This window comes from Oncorhynchus nerka, linkage group LG16, assembly GCF_034236695.1.
Source record: "Oncorhynchus nerka isolate Pitt River linkage group LG16, Oner_Uvic_2.0, whole genome shotgun sequence".
Taxonomy (NCBI): domain Eukaryota; kingdom Metazoa; phylum Chordata; class Actinopteri; order Salmoniformes; family Salmonidae; genus Oncorhynchus; species Oncorhynchus nerka.
The window spans coordinates 4,361,319-4,389,175 of NC_088411.1; the positions used below are offsets into that span (position 1 = coordinate 4,361,319).

The 27,857-nt window shown below is 41.4% G+C and overlaps 1 pseudogene; it reads right to left on the minus strand.

Annotated features, from left to right (window-relative positions):
* Positions 1-27,857, minus strand: part of LOC115143931 (liprin-alpha-3-like) — a 74,362-nt pseudogene that overhangs the window by 28,248 nt on the left and 18,257 nt on the right.

The window sequence follows — 27,857 nt, forward strand, 5'->3', positions numbered from 1 at the left end:
CAGCATGCCAAACTGATATTTGGTGTTTCATATCGCTTGCACTTTAGGCCTCAACAGGCTTCTAAACTGACAGGTGACTACAGGGCAAAACAGATCAAAAGGACATGGCTAGCCAATCAACCATTAACGGTTTGAGACTAGACGCCACACTGATCTGTCCCCTATATTACTTAAATTATTAGGGACCCACTTCCACATATCAGCTAAATTCAAAAAACATTCTCACTAACAGGTACAACAAATATAGCCTCTTACAAGAAACCCCTAAAAATATGTTAATGAGTCAGAAACAACAATACTATGCACCCACTAGTGTACAAAAGGTTTTTGGAGCTCCAAAAATACATTATGGTACTGTATTCTGAACTATTGTAAATTACTGGCAGAAAATAGTAAGTTACTGAAAATATTTGTAGAAATTCTTCTTATACAGTCTATTACTGTATTCTGTGGGGGTACAGCGTTCCCATAATTAATTCTGTAAAACACATTTATGGTATTTTACTGTGCATTCAACAGTGTTTTACTGTTGAAATTAGAGAAATGTCTTACTTACTTAGTGTACTTTTATCCTTGCATGTCAAATCAAGACTCAAATTAAATGGCCCCAATGTGTAGGAGTGACAGGTCACTCAGTCAATCATAAATCATTAAAACACAAAATTGGGTGCCACCCAGAGAGCTAGACTGGTCTAAGACTGTACATTGTGGGACAGGAGTTGAAACTCTTACAAAGGCAGCAAAGCTGTTGAAATGTTGGTATTTATTCAATTGCATTGGACCACATACAGTGCCTTCGGAAAGTATTCAGACCCCTTGACTTTTTCCATATTTTTTACGTTAAAACCTTATTCTGAAATGTATTAAATATTTTTTTCCCTCATCACACAATAGCCTATAGTGACAAAGCAAAAACCAATATTTAAAAAAATTTTTGCTAATGAAAAAAATATATATATATATATAATTTACACAAGTATTCAGACCCTTTATTCAGTACTTTGTTGAATCACCTTTGGCAGCGATTATAGCATTGAGTCTTCTTGGATATGACGCTACAAGCTTGGTACACCTGTATTTGGGGAGTTTCTTCCATTCTTCTCTGCGAATCCTCTCAAGCTTTATCACAGCTGCTGCACAGCTATTTTCCGATCTCTCCAGAGATGTTCGATCAGGTTCAAGTGCAGGCTCTGGCTTGGGTCACACAAGGCATTCAGAGTATTGTCCCAAAGCCACTCCTGCATTGTCTTGGCTGTGTGTTTAGGGTCGTTGTCCTGTTGGAAGGTGAACCGTCACCCCAGACTGGGGCCCTGAGCACTTTAGAGCAGGTTTTCATGAATGATCTCTCTGTACTTGGCTCCGTTCATCTCTGCCTCGATGCTTACTAGTCTCCCAGTCCCTGAAAAACATCCACACAGTATGTTGCTGTCACTACCATGCTTCACTGTAGGGATGGTGGCAGGTCTCTTCCAAACGTGACGCTTGGCATTCAGGCCAAAGAGTTCAATCTAGGTTTCATCAGACCAGAGAATCTTGTTTGTCATGGGCTGAGAGTCCTTTAGGTGCCTTTTGGCAAACTCCAAGCGGGCTGTCATGTGCCTTTTACTGAAAAGTGGCTTCTGTCTGGCCACTCAAATCAAATCAAATTTATTTATATAGCCCTTCGTACATCAGCTGATATCTCAAAGTGCTGTACAGAAAGGCCTGATTGGTGGAGTGCTGCAGAGATGGTTGTCCTTCTGGAAGGTTCTCCCATCTCCACAGAGGGGAGCCAGCTCCAGAAAGACTCTTGGTGGTTCCAAATGTCTTCCATTCAAGAATGATGGAGGCCACACTGTGTTCTTGTGTATCTTCAATGCTGCAGAAATGTTTTGGTACCCCTCCCCAGATCTGTGCCTCAACACAATCTAGTCTCGGAGCTCTACGGACTGTTCCTTCGACCTTATGGCTTGGTTTTTGCTCTGACATGCACTCTGTAAACTGTGGGACCTTATATAGACAGATGTGTGCCTTTCCAAATCATGTCAAATCAATTGAGTTTACCACAGGTGGACTCCAATCAAGTTGTAAAAACATCTCAAGGATGATCAACGGAAACAGGAGGCACCGGAGCTCAATTTCGAGTCTCATAGCAAAGGGTCTGAATACTAATGTAAATAAGGTGTTTCAGTTTTTTTATTTAGCAAAAATTGTTATTATGGGGTATAGTGTGTAGATTGCTGAGAATTGTTATTTATTTAATCCATTTTAGAATAAGGCTGTAACGTAACAAAATGTGGAAAAAGTCAAGGTCTGAATACTTTACGAAGGCACTGTAAATGCGCAGCCTTTCTATTCTAGGAGTTGGCTATAGCCAATACGTTATGGGACCAGGCTACTAGGGAGCTACAGTACTGTAGATAGTCCATGAGATCCTCACCTTGTTGCTTTCATCCCTAGGGAAAGCCCATCGGCCACGGTGTGCCCTCCGGACCACCACACCACAGGAGGAGCTGCCATAGCCGGCTGGGAGGGAGCCACCACCCTGGGGGTACCGGAGCTCTGAGGCACTCCCTGAAAGAGATCTTCAAAATAGATTGGAAGGAAAGTGAGCTCACATTGCTCGCCCTACAGCATTGGTCACAAACAGTCGATCGCAATAGAATGGTCGATCTCCAAGGCATTCCTAGTTAATGGAGAAACATTTCTATAATAAAGCCTTGCATTCCTACTTTTTTCTGTCTTGCGTTGTTGGCAGTAGGTGCATTTGTTTCAGCTGCCCTGAACACCGGGTAGGTGAAGTATTCCCATTTTGAACCATTTCATGTGTCTGAAGGTACAAACTCTGCCTACTCTGCATGCTCGGAGAGCAAATCAAGTGCACCTATAGACTTTCTCGTTGATACTGTGATTCCAAAACATCTAAAACCATGACTAGAAAGAGACTGCCAACAAATACAGCAGTGCTGTTTTTTATGAGTGAGTTCATGTTTAAGTTTCATTCAGCACAGACAATACTTTTTATTCAACACTTTATAAGCCATGAAAGGCGCTGCTCCACTTGCGCTGCAACCAGTACTTGCAGCTTAAATTAATGAGTAGCAAAGTGTAACGATAGGCTTGCGTAGTTATTATTAGCGGCTGTGTTTTTTAATATTTCACTTTCTCTAGTCATAGGAGTAACAACATGAATTTGTGTATGAGGCAGAAATGATGCGGTGTTACTGGAGTTTTACCATCAGCTCGAAGACGGTTTCCCCTTTTTGGTCAGTCTTAGCGGAGGGGGGAGAGCTGAGGGACGGTCCAACGATGAGAGGCAGAACCTCTGTTATCCCTCCGCTGAGACTGACCATCAGATGCAGGCACCATCAGTCCAGTAAAATGTAGAAAGCAAATAATTAAATTTATGCTCACTTAGCTGTGTCTCACAAGTAATACAACAAATGATGTATTACCAGTGTGATCATATACATCAAGTTTTTAAATACAATTTGATAATGGTTTGAGAGGAACAACATTGGCAGGGCAATTCAATCATAGCCAATATGCAGTGATAATATATTGGGTGTATATTATACTGCACAAAACTCACTGATACAAAACTGTTTTTAATAGATTAGTATTAGTATTATTATTATGCATAGGCTTACGTTTTTTAAGTCATGTAAAAATTAAAAATAAACATCTGTGTTGTAGATCTCAGCCTGCATAGGGCAGTGGTCACCAAAAAAGTTAGTTGACCAGTGCCCAAAAGAGTTCGTCATATTTTGTGAGATGAGAAAATAAAAATACTTTATTCGTTATAGCACATCTTTCAGAATGTATTCCCCTCGTTTCTTGAAAAATAAAGTTTCTTCAGCATCGGTGGGTTCCCCACGTGACGGTTACATAGGCTAACAAAGGCTAATGCGATTAGCATGAAGTTGTAAGTAACCATAACATTTCCCAGGATATAGACACATTTGATATTGGCAGAAAGCTTAAATTATTGTTAATCTAACTGCAATGTCCAATTTACAGTAGCTATTACAGTGAAATAATACCATGCTAATGTTTGAGGAGAGTGCACAGTTCTGAACTTGAAAAGTTATGAATAAACCAATTAGGCACATTTAGGCAGATTTGATACAACATTTTGAACAGAAATGCAATGGTTCATTGGATCAGTCTTAAACTTTGCATATACACTGCAGCCATCTAGTAGCCAAAATCTAAATTGTGCCTGGGCTGGAATAATACATTATGTCCCTTTCTCTTGCATTTCAAAGATGATGGTACAAAAAAATAATTTAAAATGTATTTTTTTTTCTTTGTATTTTCTTTTACCAGATCTAATGTGTTACATTCTCCAACATTCATTTCACATTTCCACAAACTTCAGTGTTTCCTTTCAAATGATATCACGAATATGCATATCCTTTCTTCAATGCCTGAGCTACAGGCAGTTCGTTTTGGGTATGTTCATTTAGGTGAATTTTTTTTTAAAAGGGGCGGATCCTTAAGAGGTTTTAATGATTTTTTTTTTAGATTTGTAAATTGAGTGAAATTGTGACATTTTATCCTCAATCACAATATATTCTTTATTTTTCACACTACATTAGAAAGAAATCTAATGCTACCTCAACTAACAAAAAGTGAGAAGAACAATGTAAACTTAAAGGTCCGGAACAGTCATTCTGATTCCCATGTAAAATAGCCTTTTGAGTGACTAAAGCAATATTTTTTATGGATACAAATGCTAAAAATGTGTTTTTTCTCTCATGTCAAACTACCAGGAAGTCTGAAAAGACAGATTGAGTGGGCTTGAGCTAGTAGGATGTTAGGGTGGGGTGGAGCTCACCTTGACTGGCGATTCTTTGAAAACACCTACAGTACAGTACCAGTCAAAAGTTTGGACACACCCACTCATTCAAGGGTTTTTCTTATTTTTTACATTGTAGAATAATAGTGAAGACATCAAAACTATGAAATAACTGTCACATTCTGACCTTTATTTCCTTTGTTTTGTCGTTATTTAGTATGGTCAGGGCGTGAGTTGGGGTGGGCAGTCTATGTTTGTTTTTCTATGATTTGGGGATTTCTATGTTTCAGCCTAGTATGATTTTGGGATTTCTATGTTTCGGCCTAGTATTCACTGTTTGTTTGTGGGTGTTTGTTTCCGTGTCTGTGTTTTTCACCACATGGTACTGTTTAAGTTTTCGTTCGTTTCACGTTTATTGTTTTTGTATTCCTAGTGTTCAGTTTATGTTTTTTAAATAAACAACCATGGACACTTACCACGCTGTGCATTGGTCCTCCGATCCTTCTTGCTTCTCCTCCTCAGATGAAGAGGAGGAGGAAAACCCTTACAATAACACATATGGAATCATGTAGTAACCCAAAAGTTTTAAACAAATCCAAATATATATTATATTTGTGACCCGATTCTGGAAACTAGGTGTATGTCTTAAGTCACGACTTCACAGGAGAGCCGGTTGATGGTAAAAAAAAATATGTTTTTTATCAGAAATGCCTTCTCGAACATGTGAACTTTCCTGTGCCTTAAAAAAAGTGTATGCCATCTGTAAATACAAATAAAATTGTGAAATTACGAGCCTTGTTGGTTAAGCCACATAATTTTTCCACTAGCCATGATTGGCTGAGGTAATGAGTGGGCTGGACATGCAGGTTTATGTCTATTTTAGCTCATCAGTCTGTGTCGGTAATCCGGTCGAACACGGCATTTAAAAAATATATATTGTGTAGTGGAGCTGCATAAGTGTTGTTCTCCACTTTCTGGAGGATCAAGTTTTGAAATCAGTGGAATTTGAGTATGATAGCTAAAGAGATGGCGATAACACCTGTCTCCGGATTAAATCTTCAAACTAAGGGCAACCATGTTATGGCATTCCTGACAGGTAGACACGTCCATCATGCATAATGATGTATACAGGTAAGATAGTCTAGCATTAGCTAGCTCCATTTTCACATATTATACGTTTCTAATTTTGACAGAAAGTGGTTTTATTTCAAGCTAAAGTGTACTGTTAGCTAGCTAGCTAATGTTAGCTGGCTGGCTCCCTAGCTGATATTATTATTTATTTCCCAGAGCCGTTTGCTTTTCTAGTTAGAGCCTAGAGTTAGCTAGCTAACATTGAACCTGGTTGGTTAGCTCCCAGCACTGTGGCATTGTTGTAACTTTGTTTATTGTTGTTTAAATAGCTAATGATAGCTAGCTGGCTCGTTAGCTAACGTTACATGTGTGATCTTAAATGTTGTTTACCTTGCTAGCTATATGTCTTAAAATGAAGTGTACTGTTAGCTACCTAGCTACCATTAGCTGGCTGGCTCCTTAGTGGAGGTTATAATTCGTTTCTCAGAGCTGTTTGCTTTTCTAGTTAGAGCCTAAACGTTAGACATTGTTGGGACTTTGTTCATTGTCGTTAAACTAGCTAATGTTAGCTGGCTGACTCGTTAGCTAATGATACGTGACGTGTGTACTACACCCGTTGAATATCGCAGGTGTCAGTAAACGTCTGCAAAAAAGAGTAATGAAAATGTTGCCAGCAGAGCTGGTTGGCCTTTTTTCATGTTATCCATAGGCAAACAAATCATCGGCCAGAACGTCAAGTGTGCGCTCCGAGAGCGAAAGGAGATGGGTGGGGCTAAAGCTTAAGAGGGTGTGAACGATGGTGAATGGGTGTAGACAAAGAAGAGCTCTTCACTAGATACCAAAACATTTAAATGCAATTTTCTCAAAAGTGAGTTTACAAGTTGATCAACTTTCAAAGGAAGAGTTACTTTCCCCTTGTTCCTCAAATGCAGTGTATGATATGCCATTTTGTAGCTCTGAGTCTCTACTCTTATCCTATGTAAAAAAACAACATTTCCCGTTTTGCTACATAAGACCGAATCCAAGTTGTAGAAACATCTCAAGGATGATCAATGGAAACAGGATGCACCTTAGCTCAATTTTGAGTCTCATAGCAAAGAGTCCCGAATACTTATGTAAATAAGGTGTTTCTGGGTTTTTTAAATTACACATTTGCAAACATTTCTAAAAAACTGTTTTTTGCTTTGTCATTATGGGTTATGTGTGTGTGTGTGTGTGTATTGATGAGGACAATAATTAATTTAATCCATTTTAGAATAACATTACAAATACTTTCCAAATGGCTTGTATGTAAACCACGCCCCTCAGCAAACCTTTCTCCTGCGATGTTGGTTACAAGGTTTAACTTATTTAAATTCGGTAAGAGAATAAGATTTTACCATTGATGTAATCAAATTAGTATTTTTGTGATGTCACAAAAAGCCCTTAATAATCTTGCCTCCATCCAGCCTCCTGAATCGAAGTGTTTGACATGGGGGAGGGGACCAGTAACTTTATGATACAATTTTATCAATGTAGAAGCAACAGTAATTTTTCATACTTTGGTAGTCCTACTTTGATCTGGTTTCATCCAATTATCATCCAATTTCATGAAAAACATGATTTTGACTGTTCAGGAACTTAAAAATCAGTGACTTGTCACCAACCATTATTTTTGTTGGTTTTGAGGATATTAGGGCAAAACATATTGATAATATCTCTGCTCTAAACTATTTGCTTTGGTCGTCTTAGCAAAATTATAAACAAATGTAGAAAGTCTATCATTTAGGAGTGGTAACGTGTTCATAACATGATCCTCTGACAAGGGGTGGATTACTTTTCCCTCGAGAGAACAAATGTGTTTATTTTATGCTTTTATCAAATGTATTTATAAATACCCTTGCAGCTCAATTGTGGCTAACCTGGAATAAGAAGAGCCAGGCCTCCCCCTCAGTTGATCCACCTCCAGCTGAATCCTCTCCAGCTCGGCTATGAGCTGGTCCTGGGAGAGAGAGATGGGAGCACAGTACAGGATAACATTATATTCCAGTAAAGAAAAGTGCCTACTTGTTTACATGCATCTATTTCCATACTAAAATAACAAAACAAAGACCACATATAAGAATAACTAAAGAACAGACAGAACTGACAAAACTACAAGATCACATAAGTCTTTGTCTGTTGGCAAAACCAACATACAGTGCAGAGCAGTGTGACTGGTCTCCAGTTCTCGCCGCGAAACAGACAAACCCTTGCGATGATAGATTAAATTGTATATTGAGACTGGGGAGGGTAAACTATCCACACTAGTATCCCAAAAAGGGTTTGCAAAAGTCAGTGTATAGCCCTAAAAACAACCGATGAGTAAGACCCGAGTCCAAAGTTTTAAATCAGTATAAAGTACTGCCGATGTCCTCATTCCATGTATCGACAGATGTAAAGTACAACAACAATGTACATATTGAAATCTGATCAACTGGATACAATAAGGGGAAGATATGTACCTTGTTCGCTAAAAGATCATCTTGGATTTTCTTCATGTTTGCTAACTCCTCTGACAGTGAATTCTAGAAGAGTAGAGGAGTGATTATGCCACGTTTACTCATGTTTGCCATTGATTGTGTTGATAAAAAAATACTTAGGATTATTGATGGCAATATTAGCTTAATTTAGCATATGGTTAACAATGCTTTATAGTACCTTCTCCTCTAGGGCAGCCATTCTCTCTTTGAGGTGAAGCTGCAGTCGCTCGTTGGACTCAGACAGTAGCTTGTTCACCGTATCCGAGAGGCGTTTGTTGTGTTCGTCATTCATTCTCTCTCTCTGCCTTGCCTGAAACAGATGACATTACATAGTGAGGGTCAAGGTAGAGAAGAGAAACACGGTTCATTAGTCAGAGCTTCATTATCTGTTCACAATGCACATAAGTGACATCTGCTGGTTAGCAATAAAAGGCAGCGTGTGATTATCAGAAAATACGTTTTTCTCTCCACTGTTTTCATCTAAGCATCTTGATGCAATGGTAAGTCGCTGGCTGTAATAGCTTATAATCAATTGGAATGGTTCCTTGTTTTTCCTTCAAGTTTACTATCTTTCAAAAACTGTATCTATGGCACTATTTAGGATTCTTAACACAGATGCACACGATACTAAATAGAAAAACAAATATTTTAACTACAGTGCAGAAATGGTGGTTTCACCTAAATCAAATCAAATGTTATTGGTCACATACACGTGTCTAGTAGATGTTATTGCCGGTGTAGCGAAATGCTTGTGCAGCGAAATTCAACTTGATTTGACCTCATACCCCTCACATCCCTGAATGTTCCATAGTTCACTACTCTACCTGCTAAGCTACCGGTCAGGTGACTACACTGAAGAAAAATATAAATGCAACAATTTAGAAGATTTTACTGTGTTACTGTTCATATAAGGAAATCAGTCAATTGAAATAAAGGCCCTAACCTATGGATTTCACATGACTGGGAATAGAGATATATATCTGTTGGTCACGATACACTACATGGCCAAAGGTATGTGGTCACCTGCTCGTTGAACATCTCATTCCAAAATCATGGGCATTAATATGGAGTTGTTCCCCACCATTTGCTGCTACACCAGCCTACACTCTTCTGTGAAGAGGACTTGCTTCCATTCAGTCACGAGCATTAGTTAGAACCGGGCACTGATGGGCAATTAGGCCTGACTTGTAGTTGGTGTTCCAATGCATCCCAAAGGTGTTCAATTGGGTTGAGGTCAGGGCTCTTTGCAGGCCAGTCAAGTTCTTCCACACCGATCTCAGCAAACCATGTCTCTATGGACCTCGCTTTGTGCACGGGGACATTGTCATGCCGAAACAGGAAAGGACATTCCTCAAATTGTTAGCATAAAGTGGAAGCACAGAATCATCTACAATATCATTTATGCTGTAGCGTTAAGATTTCCCTTCACTGGAACTAAGAGGCCTAGCCCGAACCATGAAAAACAGCCTGTACAGTTGCCACTATGCATTCGGGTAGGTAGCGTTCTCCTGGTATCCGCCAAATCCAGATTTGTCCGTTGGACTGCAAGATGGTGAAGCGTGATTCATCACTCCAGAGAACTAATTTCCACTGCTCCAGAGGCCAATGGTGGCGAGCTTAACACCACTCCAGCCGACTCTTGGTATTGCGCATGGTGATCTTATTTATGCTTGTGGGCTGCTCGGCCAATAGAAACCCATTTCATGAAGCTCCCGATGAACAGTTATGTTGTCATTGCTTTCAGAGGCAGTTTGGAACTCAGTAGTGAGTGTTGCAACTGAAGACAGATGATTTTTACGCGCTAGTGCTTCAGGTCCCGTTCTCTGAGCTTATCAAATCAAATGTTATTTGTTACATGCGCCGAATACAACAGGTGTTGTGAAAAGCTTACTTACAAGCCCTTAACCAACAATGCAGTTAAGGAAAGAAGTTAAGTATTTACTCAAATAAACTGTTGTAAAAAATACAAAAACACAATTATAAAAAGAAAAATAACAAATAATTAAGGAGCAACAATAAAATAACAGTAGCGAGGTTATAAACAGGGGGTACCGGTACAGAGTCAATGTGCGGGGGCAATGGTTAGTCGAGGTAATTGAGGTAATATGTACAGTACCAGTCAAATGTTTGGCCACACCTACTCATTCCAGGTTTTTTCTTTATTTTTACTATATTCTACATTGTAGAATAATAGTGAAGACATCAAAACTATAAAATAACACATATGGAATCATGTAGTAACCAAAAAAGTGTTAAACAAATCAAAATATATTTTAGATTCTTCAATGTAGCCACCCTTTTCCTTGATGACAGCTTTGCACACTTTTGGCATTCTCTCAACGAGCTTCCCCTGGAATGCTTTTCCAACAGTCTTGAAGGAGTTCCCACATATGCTGAGCACTTGTTGGCTGCTTTTCCTTCACTCTGCGGTCCAACTCATCCCAATCAATCTCAATTGGGTTGAGATTGGGTGATTATGGTGGCCAGGTCATCTGATGCAGCACTCCATCACTCTCCTTCTTGGTCAAATAGCCCTTACACAGCCTGGAGGTGTGTTGGGTCATTGTCCTGTTGAAAAACAAATGATAGTCCCATGAAGAGCAAACCAGATGGGATGACATATCGCTGCAAAATGCTGTGGTATTCTGGTATGCTGTGGCTTAACCATGCTGGTTAAGTGTGCCTTGAATTCGAAATAAATCACAGACAGTGTAGTGTCACCAGCAAAGGACCACCACAACATTACACCTCCTCCTCCATGCTTCACCGTGGGAACCACATGGGTGGAGATCATCCATTCACCTACTCTGCATCTCACAGACACAGCAGTTAGAACTCAAAATAAAACATTTGGACTCATCAGACCAAAGGACAGCTTTCCGGCCCAATGTCCATTGCTTGTGTTTCTTGGCCCAAGAAAGTCTCTTCTTATTATTTGCTGTTTTTTTTGCAGCAATTCGACCATGAAGGCCTGATTCACGCAGTCTCCTCTCAACAGCTGATTTTGAGATGTCTCTGTGAAGCATTTATTTGGGCTGCAATCTGAGGCTGGTAACTCTAATGAATTTATCCTCTGCAGCAGAGGTAACTCTGGGTCTTCCTTTCCTGTTGACGGTCCTCATGAGAGCTAGTTTCATCATAGCGCTTGATGGCTTTTGCGACTGCACTTGAAGAAACTGTCAAGGTTCATGAAATGTTCCGCATTGACTGACTTTCATGTCTTAAAGGAGCGATGGACTGTCGTTTCTCGTTGCTTATTTGAGCTGTTCTTGCCATAATATGGAATTGGTCTTTTAGCAAATAGGGCTATCTTCTGTATGCCACCCTACTTTGTTACAACACAACTGATTCGCTCAAACGTATTAATAAGAAGGAAAGAAATTCACAAATTAACTTTTAACAAGGCACACCTGTTAATTGAAATGCATTCCAGGTGACTACCTCATGACGCTGTCTGAGAGAATGCCAAGAGTGTACAAAGTTGTCATCAAGGCAGAGGGTGTCTACCTTGAAGAATGTCAAATACTAAACATATTTTGATTTGGTAAATACTTTCTTGGTTACTACATGATTCCATATGTGTTATTTCATAGTTTTGATTACTTCAGGTGTTCTACAATGTAGAAAATAGTACAAATTAAGAAAAGTCCTGGAATGAGTAAGTGTGTACAAACTTTTGACTGGGACTGTACATGTATGTAGAGGGGCGGCAGGTAGCCAAGTGGTTAGAGCATTGGGCCAGTAACCGACAGGTTGCTAGTTCTAAATCCCCTAGCTGACAAGGTAAGAATCTGTCATACTGCCTCTGAACAAGGCAGTTAACCCACTGTTCCTAGGCCATCATTGTAAATAAGAATTTGTTCTTAAATGCCTTGCCAAGTTAAATAATAAACAAACAAAAAAAATAGAGGTAAAGTGACTATGCATGTACAATAAACAGAGAGTAGCAGCAGTGTAAAAATGCCTTCAGCTCAGTGCGGATGTTGCCTGTAATCCATGGCTTCTGGTTGGGGTATGTACGTACGGTCACTGTGGGGATGACGTCATCGACAACACTTATTGTTGAAGCCAGTGACTGATGTGGTGTGCTCCTCAATGCCATTGGAAGAATCCCGGAACATATTCCAGTCTGTGTTAGCAAAACAGCCACTGGTACTTCCTGCTTTAGTTTTTGCTTGTTAGCAGGAATAAGGAGGATAGAGTTATGGTCAGATTTGCCAAATGGAGGGCGAGGAAGAGCTTTGTACGCATCGCTGGTTGCACGTTTAACATGCTGGTAGAAATGAGGTAAAATGGATTTAAGTTTCCCTGCATTAAAGTCCCTGGCCACTAGGAGCACCGCCTCTGGATGAGCATTTTCTTGTTTCCCTTTGGCCTTATAGAGCTCTTTGAGTAGATAGACAGCTGCAAAAAAATACAGATGAAAACTCTTGGGATACTCTACCTTAGGTGAGCAAAACTGTGAGACTTCATTAATATTCGATTTTGTGCACCAGCTGTTATTGAGAAATAGACACAGACTGCCACCCATCTTACCGGAGGCAGCTGTTCTATCTTGCCGATGGACAGAAAACCCCGCCAGCTGTATGATATCCATGGCGTTGTTCAGCCACGACTCGGTGAAACATAAGATATTACAGTTTTTAATGTCCTGTTGGTAGGATAGCCTTGATCGGAGCTCATCCATTTAGTTATTCAATGATTGCACGTTGGCTAATAGGACTGACGGTAGAGGGGGTTACTCACTCGCCGTTGGATCCTTACAAGGCCCCCCGACTTGTTGGAAAGGTTGCATCCTATGACGGTGCAACGTTGAATGTCACTGAGCTCTTCAGTATGGGCCATTCTACTGCCAATGTTTGTCTATGGAGATTGCATGGCTGTGTACTCAATTTTATACACCTATCAGAGATGGGTGTGGCTGAAATAGCCAAATCCACTAATATGAAGGACATTTGGCCATGTAGTGTACATTTAAAAAAAGTAGGAGCGCGGATCAGAAAACCAGTCAGTACCTGGTGTGACCACCATTTGCCTCATGCAGCTCGACACATCTTCTTCACATAGAGTTGATCAGGTTGTTGATTGTGGCCTGTGGGATGTTGTCCCACTCCTCATCAATGGCTGTGCGAAGTAGCTGGATATTGGCAGGAACTGGAATCCGCTGTCGATCCAGAGCATTCCAAACATGCTCTGTCTGGTAAGTATGCAGGCCATGGCAGAACTGGGACATTTTTAGCTTCCAGGAATTGTGTACAGATCCTTGTGACATGGAGCAGTGAATTATCATGCTGAAACATGAAGTGATGGCGGTGGATGAATGGCACGACAATGGGCCAAAGATCTTTTATTTTTTATTTAACCTTTATTTAACAAGGCAAGTCAGTTAATTAAGAACAAATTCTTATTTACAATGACTGCCTACCCCAGACAAACCCTAACTTGGATGACGCTGGGCCAATTGTGCGCCGCCCTATGGGACTCCCAATCACGGCCGGTTGTGATAATGCCTGGAATCGAACCAGGGTCTGTAGTAACGTCTCTAGCACTGAGATGCAGTGCCTTAGACCGCCACTTGGGTTTGGCAGCTGTAGGCCGTCATTGTAAATAAGAATTTGTTCTTAACTGACTTGCCTAGTTAAATAATGGTTAAATGAAATAAAAAATGTCTGTCACTAACAATAAGTGGTAATTCTGCAATACACTCGAAAGGGCAAGCTGATACCGTCCAACTCATATCTGGATCCCCCTATAGCATGTGTCAAACTCATTCCACGGAGAGTCAAGTGTCTGCGGGTTTTCCTACCTCCCTTGTACTTGGTCGATGAATTAAGGTCACTGATTAGTAAGAAACCTACCTCAGCTGGTTGTCTAGGTCTTACCTGAAAGGAAAAACCTCAAATCAGCAGACACTAGGCTCTCCATGGAATGAGTTTGACACCCCTGCCCTACAGGGTCACATCGACTCTATCGATTTGAGTAATGACTCCAAAATCACTTTAAGTAACTGTGCTCAAATATATTTAGTGCAACAGGTTTCCTAAACATTTTTGAATAATGACAGCGCATTGGGGTTTACAGTGTACAAACAAATAGTCCATTATTACCCTCTGCAACTCCTGATTCTTCTCTTCAAGTTGTGCCTCGGTCTGTCGTAGTCGCTGCTCAAAGTTTCCATGGCGTTCCTCTGCCTAAATAGAAAAGATAGAGTCTGTATATGAGATCAAATATAAACTCAGACTAACACACGGACAGATAGTTGGTTTGCCAATAGGAGGACAACTCAGGTCTTACAGACGGACGGACGGTAGAAAGTGGAAAGAGACAGACAGACACAACCAAGCAGTTTCACAGACAGTCAGAAATATCCACATGAGTAAACAGAGCAAACAGAATGAACGTAGACATCCAGTACAGTACCTTGTTGAGGGCAGCCACTCTCTGGGCGAGCTGGGCCTCAATCTCGGGCAGTGTTTCGGCCCGCTGCAGGGTCTGCTGGAGCTTCTGCTTGGCGTCCTCCAGACGCTCCTGGAACTGCCTGTTCTTCTCCTCACTCTGACAGCACACAGGACGAGAAAGAGGGAAGAAAGCAGATGAAGTCAGGGATATTTTTATACAATCCAGGTCTGAGCCCGAGGGCTGGTTTTCTGGACTCAGATTAAGCCTAGTCTTGGACTAACACACTTTTAATGGAGATACTCCATTGAGAATGACTTCAATCTCGGTACAGGAAATTGGCCGTAAGAATCTGGCCCTAAGTATTAAAAGACAATGCTACTCTGGATATAACCTACTCATTTTTACAGGGTTATTGTACATCTATGTAAGCCACCCTTGTAGTCGTGTGTTAACCATTACCTGTCTGTGCAATGACTCCTTGCTGGCCAGCTCATTCTCCAGCTTATCTTTGATGTCATGTAGAGAGGTTGCTTCCCTCTGAGCACTAAGGTACCTGCAAACAACATGGACACATTGTGATGTGATGGTAACAAAGGTGGATAACACCAACGGTGAACGTTGGTCGGGCCGATGACCGACAGCGAGTAATGTCAATGTTAACGCTAACAAATCTTATTTGGCACAATAGGAGTGTAAACATTTTCTAAACAAAGTTTATGTGCATTTACGCTCCACTACATCCCTGACCATTAGTTATGCACATCCACTCTTCACTGTATGTACAGTATGCAGACACAAGCCTAACTATTGCAGTGTGCTGTAACGATTGAAAATACCCAGGCATTGAGATAAAGACGAAAGGTGTTGTGACACCTTGGTGACAGCTTTTCAGATAATGAGGGAAAAACCTGGTAGTTTGGCACCATTGTACTCGGTGTAAAAAATGGGAAATTAATAATCACACAAGTCAGTATCATTCTGCAAATAAAGGGTTACCTGCGTTCTAATGTAGTGATCCTCTCCTCCATATCCTCCCTCTGGCACAGAGCCTGAACGATGCAGAAATGTAGTAAAGCATGGTTAATCATCCAAATAAACACATTACACATTGTGAATATCACAACCTGTATAAAATGGTAACCTAAACATTTGACAGAGAAATGTGCACATTTACAGTGGGGCAAAAAATATATATATTTAGTCAGCCACCAATTGTGCAAGTTCTCCTACTTAATAAGATGAGGGAGGCCTGTAGTTTTCAACATAGGTACACTTCAACTATGACAGACAAAATGAGAGAAAAAAATCCAGAAAATCACATTGTAGGATTTTTTATGAATTTATTTGCAAATTATGGTGGAAAATAAGTATTTGGTCAATAACAAAAGTTTATCTCAATACTTTGTTATATACCCTTTGTTGGCAATGACAGAGGTCAAACGTTTTCTGTAAGTCTTCACAAGGTTTTCACACACTGTTGCTGGTATTTTGGCCCATTCCTCCATGCAGATCTCCTCTAGAGCAGTGATATTTTGGGGCTGTTGCTGGGCAACACAGACTTTCAACTCCCTCCAAAGATTTTCTATGGGGTTGAGATCTGGAGACTGGCTAGGCCACTCCAGGACCTTGAAATGCTTCTTACGAAGCCACTCCTTTGTTGCCCGGGCGGTGTGTTTGGGATTATTGTCATGCTGAAAGATCCAGCTACGTTTCATCTTCAATGCCCTTGCTGATGGAAGGAGGTTTTCACTCAAAATCTCACAATACATGGCCCCATTCATTCTTTCCTTTACACGGATCAGTTATCCTGGTCTCTTTGCAGAAAAACAGCCGCAAAGCATGATGTTTCCACCCCCATGCATCACAGTAGGTATGGTGTTCTTTGGATGCAACTCAGCATTCTTTGTCCTCCAAACACAACGAGTTGAGTTTTTACCAAAAAGTTATATTTTGGTATCATCTGACCATATGACATTCTCCCAATCTTCTTCTGGGTCATCCAAATGCTCTCTAGCAAACTTTAGATGGGCCTGGACATGTACTGGCTTAAGCAGGGGGACACGACTGGCACTGCAGGATTTGAGTCCCTGGCGGCGTAGTGTGTTACTGATGGTAGGCTTTGTTACTTTGGTCCCAGCTCTCTGCAGGTCATTCACTATGTCCCCCCGTGTGGTTCTGGGATTTTTGCTCACCGTTCTTGTGATCAATTTGACCCCACGGGGTGAGATCTTGCGTGGAGCCCCAGATCGAGGGAGATTATCAGTGGTATTGTACAGTGGGACAAAAAAGTATTTAGTCAGCGACCAATTGTGCAAGTTCTCCCACTTAAAAAGATGAGAGAGGCCTCTAATTTTCATCATAGGTATACTTCAAGTATGAGAAAAAAAATCCAGAAAATCACATTGTAGGATTTTTAATGAATTTATTTGCAAATTATGGTGGAAAATAAGTATTTGGTCACCTACAAACAAGCAAGATTTCTGGCTCTCACAGACCTGTAACTTCTTCTTTAAGAGGCTCCTCTGTCCTCCACTCGTTACCTGTATTAATGGTACCTGTTTGAACTTGTTATCAGTATAAAAGACACCTGTCCACAACCTCCAACAGTCACACTCCAAACTCCACTATGGCCAAGACCAAAGAGCTGTCAAAGGACACCAGAAACAAAATTGTAGACCTGCATCAGGCTGGGAAGACTGAATCTGCAATATGTAAGCAGCTTGGTTTGAAGAAATCAACTGTGGGAGCAATTATTAGGAAATGGAATAGAAAGTGCTGTATGTAGAAATGATAATTGACCTATATAATTTTGAAATAGCGGTCCTTTTTCTGTCACGCAAATTGATTTTGACAAACATATAGGTAAAAAAAAATCGCTTCAGCCCTCCGTTGAATTTCGTAATACCGATGTGGCCCTCGAGCGAAAAAGGTTTCCCACCCCTGACCAAAGGCCTTGGCCAGGAACAGATTGGCCTGACTGACCTCCTTCACGTCCCTCTGGAGCTTCTGATTGGCCTCCTCCGACTTTGTCACCTCCCTCCTGGCGGCTGCAAGCTGTTCCTCTATTTCCCCAACCTGAAATGACACGAGGAAGGGCAATAAGATGATAAGGGGCAATAAAGGACTATAACAGGATAGAGGGCCTTTATGTGTGAAGCCGTGAAGCACTGGTTTGGGTAGATGCAGGTTTATGGCAATTATATAGAAAAGAGTGTCATGTTCAATGATCAGGCTGTGTGGGTTTTGTCAAACAGATGAAATGTTATGACTGTCCACAAGAGGGAAGAAGGGAACTGGTTTTAAGAATCTTCAAACACCCCCCCAACCTAATCTCTTTTTCTTTATATTTCTTCTCTTTCACTCTCTTTCACTCTTGTTCTCTTTCACACTCTCACACAATAGTGTTGGGAATGGTTCATAACAGTATAGGTTGCATTAAGCCCATATTATTTAACGGGTGGGTCAAATCCTCAATGCTGATTGGTTAAAAACGCATTCCAGCTGGTGTCTATTACCACCAGCTAAATGACGTTAAAATGCATATTTACTCTGTTCCATCTGACTGCGCAATCCACTGTCTCATCAGCCCAGGCAGGGAAGTTATACACTTGATCTCCAATATAGAAAGCATCTAGACATTATCGCACATTTCTTTTAGACTAACATTTTGTTTTCAACAGCAGAGATTTGTATAAACCTTACGACATTTGCAACATTGTTTCAATATTAAAATATTCAGCTGTCCCATAGTAATGAACGTGTAGGGATCAGAAGTCAGGACGAGAGAGGCAGGCAGCGTTTCTCAGGCAGTCGAAATCATGAATCAGCTGGTATATTTATGGATATAATCAAAGAAATGTCAATTGAAAAAGGGTATAACTAAAAGACGTGCAGCTAGCTTGTAGTGTTTCCAGCTTTAGTTTGAAGTTATTGTGATAGCTGTGTTGATGGCTAGCTCCTCTGAACAACTGTCCTGACGAGAGAGCACATTTTCTATGCCAGGTGAAATCGCACCTCATTAGCTCAATGTTATAGATGTATTCAAATAAATGTCACCAGAAAACAGCTTCAACAAATGCAGCTGCTGTTGTTATTCTGTCTGCACTGTTCGACGTGACTGTAAGTTAGCCGTAGTTGACTAGCTAGCAAGCAAGTCATAATGTTGCCAGTCAGTGTGGTAATGGAACCTTTAGGATGAACGACTGGGTCGCGTCCGTAGATACAGAACAAAAAGACTGAACGACTGGGTCACGTCCATAGATACAGAACAAAAAGACTGAACGACTGGGTCGCGTCCATAGATACAGAACAAAAAGACTGAACGACTGGGTCACGTCCATAGATACAGAACAAAAAGACTGAACGACTGGGTCACGTCCATAGATACAGAACAAAAAGACTGAATGAGTGGGTCACATCCGTAGATACAGAACAAAAAGACTGAATGACTGGGTCACATCCGTAGATACAGAACTAAAAGACTGAACGACTGGGTCACGTCCATAGATACAGAACAAAAAGACTAAACGACTGGGTCACGTCCATAGATACAGAACAAAAAGACTGAACGACTGGGTCGGGTCCATAGATACAGAACAAAAAGACTGAACGACTGGGTCACGTCCATAGATACAGAACTAAAAGACTGAACGACTGGGTCACGTCCATAGATACAGATCAAAAAGACTGAACGACTGGGTCACGTCCATAGATACAGAACAAAAAGACTGAACGACTGGGTCACATCCATAGATACAGAACAAAAAGACTTAACGACTGGGTCACGTCCATAGATACAGAACAAAAAGACTGAACGACTGGGTAACATCCATAGATACAGATCAAAAAGACTGAACGACTGGGTCACATCCGTAGATACAGAACAAAAAGACTGAACGACTGGGTAACATCCATAGATACAGATCAAAAAGACTGAACGACTGGGTCACATCCGTAGATACAGAACAAAAAGACTGAACGACTGGGTCACGTCCATAGATACAGAACAAAAAGACTGAACGACTGGGTCACGTCCATAGATACAGAACAAAAAGACTGAACGACTGGGTCACATCCATAGATACAGAACAAAAAGACTGAACGACTGGGTCACGTCCATAGATACAGAACAAAAAGACTGAACGACTGGGTCACGTCCATAGATACAGAACTAAAAGACTGAACGACTGGGTCACGTCCATAGATACAGAACAAAAAGACTGAATGAGTGGGTCACATCCGTAGATACAGAACAAAAAGACTGAATGACTGGGTCACATCCATAGATACAGAACTAAAAGACTGAACGACTGGGTCACATCCGTAGATACAGAACAAAAAGACTGAACGACTGGGTCAAATCCGTAGATACAGAACAAAAAGACTTAACGACTGGGTCACATCCGTAGATACAGAACAAAAAGACTGAACGACTGGGTCGGGTCCATAGATACAGAACAAAAAGACTGAACGACTGGGTCACATCCATAGATACAGAACAAAAAGACTGAACGACTGGGTCACGTCCATAGATACAGAACAAAAAGACTGAACGACCGGGTCACGTCCATAGATACAGAACAAAAAGACTGAACGACTGGGTCACGTCCATAGATACAGAACTAAAAGACTGAACGACTGGGTCACGTCCATAGATACAGAACAAAAAGACTGAATGAGTGGGTCACATCCGTTAATACAGAACAAAAAGACTGAATGACTGGGTCACAACCATTGATACAGAACTAAAAGACTGAACAACTGGGTCACGTCCATAGATACAGAACGACTGGGTCACGTCCATAGATACAGAACAAAAAGACTGAACGACTGGGTCACGTCCATAGATACAGAACTAAAAGACTGAACGACTGGGTCACATCCATAGATGCAGAACAAAAAGACTGAACGACTGGGTCACGTCCATAGATACAGAACTAAAAGACTGAACGACTGGGTCACGTCCATAGATACAGAACAAAAAGACTGAATGAGTGGGTCACATCCGTAGATACAGAACAAAAAGACTGAATGACTGGGTCACATCCATAGATACAGAACTAAAAGACTGAACGACTGGGTCACATCCGTAGATACAGAACAAAAAGACTGAACGACTGGGTCAAATCCGTAGATACAGAACAAAAAGACTTAACGACTGGGTCACAACGACTGGGTCACGTCCATAGATACAGAACTAAAAGACTGAACGACTGGGTCACGTCCATAGATACAGAACAAAAAGACTGAACGACTGGGTCACGTCCATAGATACAGAACAAAAAGACTGAACGACTGGGTCGGGTCCATAGATACAGAACAAAAAGACTGAACGACTGGGTCGGGTCCATAGATACAGAACAAAAAGACTGAACGACTGGGTCACGTCCATAGATACAGAACTAAAAGACTGAACGACTAGATACAGAACAAAAAGACTCGACGTCCATAGATACAGATCAAAAAGACTGAACGACTGGGTCACATCCAAAGATACAGAACAAAAAGACTGAACGACTGGGTCACGTCCATCGATACAGAACAAAAAGACTGAACGACTGGGTCACATCCATAGATACAGAACAAAAAGACTGAACGACTGGGTCACGTCCATAGATACAGAACAAAAAGACTGAACGACTGGGTCACATCCATAGATACAGAACAACAAGACTGAACGACTGGGTCACGTCCATAGATACAGAACAAAAAGACTGAATGAGTGGGTCACATCCGTAGATACAGAACAAAAAGACTGAATGACTGGGTCACATCCATAGATACAGAACTAAAAGACTGAACGACTGGGTCACGTCCATAGATACAGAACAAAAAGACTGAACGACTGGGTCACGTCCATAGATACAGAACTAAAAGACTGAACGACTGGGTCACGTCCATAGATACAGAACAAAAAGACTGAACGACTGGGTCACGTCCATAGATACAGAACAAAAAGACTGAACGACTGGGTCGGGTCCATAGATACAGATCAAAAAGACTGAACGACTGGGTCACGTCCATAGATACAGATCAAAAAGACTGAACGACTGGGTCACATCCAAAGATACAGAACAAAAAGACTGAACGACTGGGTCACGTCCATCGATACAGAACAAAAAGACTGAACGACTGGGTCACATCCATAGATACAGAACAAAAAGACTGAACGACTGGGTCACGTCCATAGATACAGAACTAAAAGACTGAACGACTGGGTCACATCCATAGATACAGTACAAAAAGACTGAACGACTGGGTCACGTCCATAGATACAGAACAAAAAGACTGAACGACTGGGTCACGTCCATAGATACAGAACTAAAAGACTGAACGACTGGGTCACATCCATAGATACAGATCAAAAAGACTGAACGACTGGGTCACATCCGTAGATACAGAACAAAAAGATTTAACGACTGGGTCGCGTCCATAGATACAGAACAAAAAGACTGAACGACTGGGTCACATCCGTAGATACAGAACAAAAAGTCTGAACGACTGGGTCACATCCATAGATACAGAACAAAAAGAATGAACGACTGGGTCACATCCATAGTTACAGAACAAAAAGACTGAACGACTGGGTCACGTCCATAGATACAGAACAAAAAGACTGAACGACTGGGTCACGTCCATAGATACAGAACAAAAAGACTGAACGACTGGGTCACGTCCATAGATACAGAACAAAAATACTGAACGACTGGGTCACGTCCATAGATACAGAACTAAAAGACTGAACGACTGGGTCACGTCCATAGATACAGAACAAAAAGACTGAATGAGTGGGTCACATCCGTAGATACAGAACAAAAAGACTGAACGACTGGGTCGGGTCCATAGATACAGAACTAAAAGACTGAACGACTGGGTCGGGTCCATAGATACAGAAAAAAAAGACTGAACGACTGGGTCACGTCCATAGATACAGAACTAAAAGACTGAACGACTGGGTCACATCCATAGATACAGATCAAAAAGACTGAACGACTGGGTCACATCCATAGATACAGAACAAAAAGACTGAATGAGTGGGTCACATCCGTAGATACAGAACAAAAAGACTGAATGACTGGGTCACATCCATTGATACAGAACTAAAAGACTGAACGACTGGGTCACGTCCATAGATACAGAACGACTGGGTCACGTCCATAGATACAGAACAAAAAGACTGAACGACTGGGTCACGTCCATAGATCCAGAACAAAAAGACTGAACGACTGGGTCACGTCCATAGATACAGAACAAAAAGACTGAACGACTGGGTCACATCCATAGATACAGAACAAAAAGACTGAACGACTGGGTCACATCCATAGATACAGAACATAAGGACTGAACGACTGGGTCACGTCCATAGATACAGAACAAAAAGACTGAATGACTGGGTCACATCCATAGATACAGAACTAAAAGACTGAACGACTGGGTCACGTCCATAGATACAGAACAAAAAGACTGAACGACTGGGTCACGTCCATAGATACAGAACAAAAAGACTGAACGACTGGGTCACGTCCATAGATACAGAACAAAAAGACTGAACGACTGGGTCACGTCCATAGATACAGAACAAAAAGACTGAATGAGTGGGTCACATCCGTAGATACAGAACAAAAAGACTGAATGACTGGGTCACATCCATAGATACAGAACTAAAAGACTGAACGACTGGGTCACGTCCATAGATACAGATCAAAAAGACTGAATGACTGGGTCACGTCCATAGATACAGAACAAAAAGACTGAACGACTGGGTCGGGTCCATAGATACAGAACAAAAAGACTGAACGACTGGGTCACGTCCATAGATACAGAACTAAAAGACTGAACGACTGGGTCACATCCATAGATACAGATCAAAAAGACTGAACGACTGGGTCACATCCATAGATACAGAACAAAAAGACTGAACGACTGGGTCACGTCCATAGATACAGAACAAAAAGACTGAACGACTGGGTCACGTCCATAGATACAGAACTAAAAGACTGAACGACTGGGTCACGTCCATAGATACAGAACAAAAAGACTGAATGAGTGGGTCACATCCGTAGATACAGAACAAAAAGACTGAATGACTGGGTCACATCCATAGATACAGAACTAAAAGACTGAACGACTGGGTCACGTCCATAGATACAGAACTAAAAGACTGAACGACTGGGTCACGTCCATAGATACAGATCAAAAAGACTGAACGACTGGGTCACGTCCATAGATACAGAACAAAAAGACTGACATCCGACTGGGTCGGGTCCATAGATACAGAAAAAAAAGACTGAACGACTGGGTCACGTCCATAGATACAGAACTAAAAGACTGAACGACTGGGTCACATCCATAGATACAGATCAAAAAGACTGAACGACTGGGTCACATCCATAGATACAGAACAAAAAGACTGAATGAGTGGGTCACATCCGTAGATACAGAACAAAAAGACTGAATGACTGGGTCACATCCATTGATACAGAACTAAAAGACTGAACGACTGGGTCACGTCCATAGATACAGAACACTGAACGACTGGGTCACGTCCATAGATCCAGAACAAAAAGACTGAACGACTGGGTCACGTCCATAGATACAGAACAAAAAGACTGAACGACTGGGTCACATCCATAGATACAGAACAAAAAGAATGAACGACTGGGTCACATCCATAGTTACAGAACAAAAGACTGAACGACTGGGTCACGTCCATAGATACAGAACAAAAAGACTGACGACTGGGTCACGTCCATAGATACAGAACAAAAAGACACGACTGGGTCCGTCCATAGATACAGAACAAAAATACTGAACGACTGGGTCACATCCATAGATACAGAACTAAAAGACTGAACGACTGGGTCACGTCCATAGATACAGAACAAAAAGACTGAATGAGTGGGTCACATCCGTAGATACAGAACAAAAAGACTGAACGACTGGGTCTGAATGACTGGGGTCCATAGATACAGAACTAAAAGACTGAACGACTGGGTCGGGTCCATAGATACAGAAAAAAAGACTGAACGACTGGGTCACGTCCATAGATACAGAACTAAAAGACTGAACGACTGGGTCACATCCATAGATACAGATCAAAAAGACTGAACGACTGGGTCACATCCATAGATACAGAACAAAAAGACTGAATGAGTGGGTCACATCCGTAGATACAGAACAAAAAGACTGAATGACTGGGTCACATCCATTGATACAGAACTAAAAGACTGAACGACTGGGTCACGTCCATAGATACAGAACGACTGGGTCACGTCCATAGATACAGAACAAAAAGACTGAACGACTGGGTCACGTCCATAGATCCAGAACAAAAAGACTGAACGACTGGGTCACGTCCATAGATACAGAACAAAAAGACTGAACGACTGGGTCACATCCATAGATACAGAACAAAAAGACTGAACGACTGGGTCACATCCATAGATACAGAACATAAGGACTGAACGACTGGGTCACGTCCATAGATACAGAACAAAAAGACTGAATGACTGGGTCACATCCATAGATACAGAACTAAAAGACTGAACGACTGGGTCACGTCCATAGATACAGAACAAAAAGACTGAACGACTGGGTCACGTCCATAGATACAGAACAAAAAGACTGAACGACTGGGTCACGTCCATAGATACAGAACAAAAAGACTGAATGAGTGGGTCACATCCGTAGATACAGAACAAAAAGACTGAATGACTGGGTCACATCCATAGATACAGAACTAAAAGACTGAACGACTGGGTCACGTCCATAGATACAGATCAAAAGACTGAACGACTGGGTCACGTCCATAGATACAGAACAAAAAGACTGATACGACTGGGTCGGGTCCATAGATACAGAACAAAAAGACTGAACGACTGGGTCACGTCCATAGATACAGAACTAAAAGACTGAACGACTGGGTCACATCCATAGATACAGATCAAAAAGACTGAACGACTGGGTCACATCCATAGATACAGAACAAAAAGACTGAACGACTGGGTCACGTCCATAGATACAGAACAAAAAGACTGAACGACTGGGTCACGTCCATAGATACAGAACTAAAAGACTGAACGACTGGGTCACGTCCATAGATACAGAACAAAAAGACTGAATGAGTGGGTCACATCCATCCGTAGATACAGAACAAAAAGACTGAATGACTGGGTCACATCCATAGATACAGAACTAAAAGACTGAACGACTGGGTCACGTCCATAGATACAGAACTAAAAGACTGAACGACTGGGTCACGTCCATAGATACAGATCAAAAAGACTGAACGACTGGGTCACGTCCATAGATACAGAACAAAAGACTGAACGACTGGGTCGGGTCCATAGATACAGAAAAAAAGACTGAACGACTGGGTCACGTCCATAGATACAGAACTAAAAGACTGAACGACTGGGTCACATCCATAGATACAGATCAAAAAGACTGACGACTGGGTCACATCCATAGATACAGAACAAAAAGACTGAATGAGTGGGTCACATCCGTAGATACAGAACAAAAAGACTGAATGACTGGGTCACATCCATTGATACAGAACTAAAAGACTGAACGACTGGGTCACGTCCATAGATACAGAACGACTGACTGGGTCACGTCCATAGATCCAGAACAAAAAGACTGAACGACTGGGTCACGTCCATAGATACAGAACAAAAAGACTGAACGACTGGGTCACATCCATAGATACAGAACTAAAAGACTGAACGACTGGGTCACGTCCATAGATACAGAACAAAAAGACTGAATGAGTGGGTCACATCCGTAGATACAGAACAAAAGACTGAATGACTGGGTCACATCCATAGATACAGAACTAAAAGACTGAACGACTGGGTCACGTCCATAGATACAGAACTAAAAGACTGAACGACTGGGTCGGGTCCATAGATACAGAAAAAAAAGACTGAACGACTGGGTCACGTCCATAGATACAGAACTAAAAGACTGACGACTGGGTCACATCCATAGATACAGATCAAAAGACTGAACGACTGGGTCACATCCATAGATACAGAACAAAAAGACTGAATGAGTGGGTCACATCCGTAGATACAGAACAAAAAGACTGAATGACTGGGTCACATCCATTGATACAGAACTAAAAGACTGAACGACTGGGTCACGTCCATAGATACAGAAAAAGACGACTGGGTCACGTCCATAGATACAGAACAAAAAGACTGAACGACTGGGTCACGTCCATAGATCCAGAACAAAAAGACTGAACGACTGGGTCACGTCCATAGATACAGAACAAAAAGACTGAACGACTGGGTCACATCCATAGATACAGATCAAAAAAGACTGAACGACTGGGTCACATCCATAGATACAGAACAAAAAGACTGAATGAGTGGGTCACATCCGTAGATACAGAACAAAAAGACTGAATGACTGGGTCACATCCATTGAACAGAACTAAAAAGACTGAACGACTGGGTCACGTCCATAGATACAGAACAAAAAGACTGAGCGACTGGGTCACGTCCATAGATCCAGAACAAAAAGACTGAACGACTGGGTCACGTCCATAGATACAGAACAAAAAGACTGAACGACTGGGTCACATCCATAGATACAGAACAAAAAGACTGAACGACTGGGTCACGTCCATAGATCCATAGATACAGAACAGAAAAAGACTGAATGAGTGGGTCACATCCGTAGATACAGAACAAAAAGACTGAATGACTGGGTCACATCCATAGATACAGAACAAAAAGACTGAATGACTGGGTCACGTCCATAGATACAGAACTAAAAGACTGAGCGACTGATACAGGTCGGGTCCATAGATACAGAAAAAAAGACTGAACGACTGGGTCACGTCCATAGATACAGAACTAAAAGACTGAACGACTGGGTCACATCCATAGATACAGATCAAAAAGACTGAACGACTGGGTCACATCCATAGATACAGAACAAAAAGACTGAATGAGTGGGTCACATCCGTAGATACAGAACAAAAAGACTGAATGACTGGGTCACATCCATTGATACAGAACTAAAAGACTGAACGACTGGGTCACGTCCATAGATACAGAACGACTGGGTCACGTCCATAGATACAGAACAAAAAG